This window comes from Helianthus annuus, chromosome 10 (genome assembly GCF_002127325.2).
Source record: "Helianthus annuus cultivar XRQ/B chromosome 10, HanXRQr2.0-SUNRISE, whole genome shotgun sequence".
Lineage (NCBI taxonomy): Eukaryota > Viridiplantae > Streptophyta > Magnoliopsida > Asterales > Asteraceae > Helianthus > Helianthus annuus.
The window spans coordinates 2,517,878-2,522,935 of record NC_035442.2 but is presented as its reverse complement, the minus strand read 5'-3'; positions in this window follow the sequence as shown (position 1 = coordinate 2,522,935).

The following is a 5,058-nucleotide window of genomic DNA, read 5'->3' as shown; positions in this document are numbered from 1 at the left end:
TAGTAAATATCGTGTTTTATAAATTTAAAAGTTGACTAAAAAGTGTAAAAAGGGCTTAAATATACATCTAATTTATATTACACCTAACGCACATCATTTTTCCTCATGACGCAGTAGAAATTAAATCTCGGAATGGAATTCCATTCAAAGTCAATGGCCAACGGCTGAAGCTCTATCAAGGATTCATTGAGGATGAAGAGGAAGAAATCTCGCTTCAAACGCGAAGAATAAAAGCATCAACATCATACCTGGTAAGTTACGAACAAGCGGGTTGACATCTAAATCGGTAAGTCTTCTAATCAAGTTTTTGGGAAACAAGGGCACTCACACGAGCACTAAAAAAATATTTTAAAATTGACCGAACACGGGGCCGTGTCCACTGGACACAGGGCCGTTTCCGCGCAACTGTTGGGATAAAACCCCTTTTTCATAACAGTTTCTTCATTCCACACGCCCCGTTTCCCCGAAAACTCTCTGGTTCACGCGATTTTTCTACAAGATTTCGACATCTCCTCTACTTCTAACAACATCAAGGTATGATTCTATCATTATTTGTAGTTAGATTAAGCATTTGCATGTAGTTTAACATAAAAAATTTGGGGAAAATCTAGGGTTCTTGAATTTCATCCGGATCGAACCTCAAATTTTTGCTTAGATCTGTTAGCATTAGTTTAGATACATGTTACAGGGAGTAAATCAACTTGTATTGTTTGTAGATTTGCCCGATTTCTCACAAAAACCCCAAACTCTTGTTTTTGAACCGAAAAAGATAAAATTGAAGGGGTAAACGGTTTGTTTTGGGAAAAAAAGGCACTTGGGGTTTCATTTTCGGGGAAAACCGCCCCTACTGGACCAAAAATTTTCAAGTTTTCGGGACCGGGTCGAAAAATGGGATTTTGGGAAACAGACGTCTGGACACGGGGTCGTGTTCGCTGAGCAAGGGGGCGTGTCCAGCTAATTTCAGGCCAACTCGGGGCGTGTCCGCTGAACACGGGGCCATGTTCAGCCGACTGTTTCTAGTTTTCTCCGAAAATTTCACTGTTTCGTACTAATTGTTTGGTGTTTCCATTCAGATGGCCAAGAAATTCACTCGATTCAATGCAAATGAGTTGGATGCTAAAGCAAGATACGATGTGCTTCGAACCAGGCCAGAGGAATTCCCACGACAAGTCTGCATGGATCTTCTAGGAGCAGTGAACCTGCTTGACCGGTTTAACAACCTAGTCACTGGCCCACTGAGAGCCGCCCTGACTACTCGGCTTCGCTCGGTACACGAATATAATCTGGAATTCTACAGCACATTCGCGTTCAAATCAAGATCCGACCCATTTGATAATGATGGGGAAGAATTCCGATGTGGGGGGCTATGTACTCAATCTCGATGGCACAGTTTGGGTCAATAGTTGGGTTGTATGCGGAGGAAGATTCGGGTAATGAAGAAAACACCGGAGGGTTACGTGAAATACAAGAAAATCAACGCCAGACTGCTTGGGCGCAAATAGGAGAAGGCATCTACAATCCAAGCAGCACTAAGAGCACTAAGTTGAGGGGACCCTCTTTACCGTTATATCCATAGGGTCCTCACTTACTCTCTTAGCCAAAGGCACGACAGCAGTGGCGTTGTAGGATTAAGAGATCTGGTGGTCCTTCATTGCATTCATACCCGCACCCACCTTGATGTTCCATACCTCCTGCTCCGAAACATGCATTGGAACCAGCTTGCTACTTCCCCAACCCCTTTCTTCTTTGGGGGGTGTATATACCGTCTCTTCAAGCATTTTGTGAACATGCCCAGGTCTTTCCAAAAGAGCCCATGGTCGGAAAGAGTGGACATGACCATCTGCCGCTCCATGAACCTGATTTATGAAGCAAAAGACGGGACGGTTAGCTTCCAAAGAGTCCAGGGGCATGCTTGGAACCCGCAAGAGGCACTCGTCTTACACGCTCCACATTTCCAACCTCCTCCTCAATACCACCACCACCCCCATGGTGATCCGGGCCAATCCTCCTCACAAGGAGGCGGTTTTCCTAATTTCCAAAGCTTACATGATTTGTTGCAGGAAAACCTCATGTGCACCAGGAACACCTACAACATGGCTAGTGATGTGGACAAAATGCAACATATAAATTACATCAATTATGGCATAAAACTAACCCTTTTTTAGTACTAATGTTGGAAAAAGTGTGTTTTTGTCTTCCTTTTGAATTTTCAGGATTAAATGAGCTCAAATAAACAAAAGAAGCAAAAGGCAGCTAAATCTAACACAAATACAAGAAAAGGAACAAACGTGGCATGCCCGACCCCCCGACAGCATCTTCCCAAGCAAAACAAAGAGAACAGAAACACGCCCCGTGCTCAGTGAGCACGGGGGCGTGCCTAAGTGTCAGCGCCCACCACGGGGCCGTGCTCAGCAGACACGGGGCCGTGGTCAACTATAAGATTCGCAGAATCCACGCAAATCTTGATAGTACAGATACGCTTCTGCACACGGGGTCGTGCTCAGCGGACACGGGGGCGTGGTCAACTAATGCAGACAAACTGCAATTAATGAAGAAAGAGAGAAGGATGGACACGGGGCCGTGCTCGAGCTTATGTTCAGCCTATAAATAGGAGTGCTTGGATCACTTGCAACTCATCCCTTGGCACACCACCTCTCTCACACTTCACCCACCACCATCACAACACCATCATCCACCACCATCATCCATTGTCCATCATAGAGTGTGCGAGTCGTCTCGGGATCCAAGATTGATCGTAAGAGTTCTTGACAATCAAAGGCCATGTTTGCCTAAGTCTCTTACATCACTTGATGAAGACAAGTGTCTAGTGTAATACTTTTTATTTTTAATCTTTTCGCACTTTTTACTTGGTTATGTATTAATGACTTTAATAACTAGTTTCTTATGTTGAAGGTGATTCTTCCTTATCGTTTGTCCGTGGTGTCTTGGCATTATTTTACTATCTATATAAAATAAAATATTTTCACCATTCATATCTCCACGGTCTATATGGAGGTATGTTGGCTACCTGGTCGGGGGTTAAGGGAACGGTTTGGTAAGAGTCTTGTCATTGTTCAGTGTATAGATCCTGCAAAGGACCTGGGTCAAATTTAGTAGGACCTCCTTCAATACCCAACGGTATTGGATGACAGGGGTCCAAACTCTTTGATCCCCTCATAAGTTAAACTACTATTAATATTTTAACCCGGCTACTTAGGACTGTATCCCTGCTGACTCAGACTACTTAGCCGAGGGTAACGTCACCTTCAAAAGAGGGGCCTACCACAATATGCATTAATAACTTAATTAATTATCTTTCAATAATCCGACCCTTTAGGATTGTATCATTGCCGACTCAAACTACTGGGTTGAGGGTAACGTCACCTTTAAAAGAGGGGCCTACTATGTCACACCCCGATTTACACGTGTCTCACCGGTGGGCCCGGTGGGGAATTACCGTGACGTAGTTGGCAACAATATAGTCAAACCACACAATTATATGAATGCACAGCGGAAGCATAAAGATAAATATATTTCAACATTAAGTGTAATATCAAAGTATCACCATTGTTGAAATAAAATCGATAGGGGATCAATAATAATAACAAAAGTATTGTTCAACAGACTTCAGGCATCTTAAGCTTGCGAGACTTCTAATGATGCTAAGGAGAAATCCCATCCAATTACGCATAGTACCTGCATTTAGTCTTTTGGGGAAAATACGTCAGTTTACACTGGTAAATACATTCAACTGACACTTTTGTAAAATGTTTAGTAAAATTGGTTTAAATGCACAAGGCACAAACTCTTTATAACTTGGGATAATTTATAATTAAATCTTGTAAAGAATTACATGTTTGCTATGCGTTCGGTCGCCCGGGTCGTGCCGGGTTAAAGGTTAATAGACACGCCACAAAGCATAAAGCCGTGGCGGGTAAACCAACGGTTATACCTTTAATTAATATAGACATAATGCCAGGTGTACGCCTACACCCGGATGTCGAGGTAGTGGCCATTTCGTAAAATGATGCCAAGGATATCCGGGACATGGTCATTAAGCTCCCAAAGGCTTAAAGCCAACAAAACAAGTTTTTAAACGGGTCACATCGATAATACCCAACTACTAATGAGTTGGGGTCAATTGCCCGACCAAGCGGTATTTTTAGATACCGTAACCCAAGCCCGTATAACGGAAAATAAGTTAAAAGTATTTACCTTTGCAAGTATAATTCCTTAATTGAAATAAATTGCAGATAGCTTTTACTGGTCCCCTATTCTGGAACGAAGGTTTAAATTTAACCTATTAGAATCCTAACGGGTCTTTAATTTAGCCGTAGCTTAGACCGGTCAGTTTTAACGGGTAGATACGGTTTGATCGCGTGAAAGGCGAAAACCGGGAATGAAATATGATTTTGACCCAACAAGTTTAAAGAATTGTTTTATATGGGTATACTAACCACACTCTGGATTTTGGGGTCAAAACAATATGGTTTGACCCGTATCGGCTAATTTATGTAAACTAGTTACATAAGCCGAACCGTGCGCGCAAAAGGCGTAACGGGTAACCGTAAGAGTCCTACACTGTTTTCCTAAGTCAATATGCCTTAAAGAGGTTGTGTTATCAGTAGGGTACCTTCCATAATGCCCGTAACGAGTTTAAGTTCATATTATGCCCTGTAGGGGTATTTTGGTCTTTTTAAAGATTATAAAAGAGGTTTCTGAGTTCTACAGGAAATCTGAGTTTCCCGAACAGTTTATAAAGTCTAAAATACTTTATTTGTTATTTAAAATCAGTAGCGACTGGAATCGGGTCAAAAGACCTTGTAGAACTCAAGTTATGGCCGAAAAGGGTATATTCGGTATTTACCGAACCGTTGCCATCACCGCAGGTTATGAGCAGGTTAAAAATAATTAAAAATCTTTAAAAATCCCAAAATATTATTTCACATCAGTGAGTAAAAGGTTTGGTGTTGAAATCTGGGTTTAGATAGGCGTTATGCTAATTGCGCTATATAATTACTAAAGTTTCCGTAATTTGCGCTATTTAGCATAACTCCT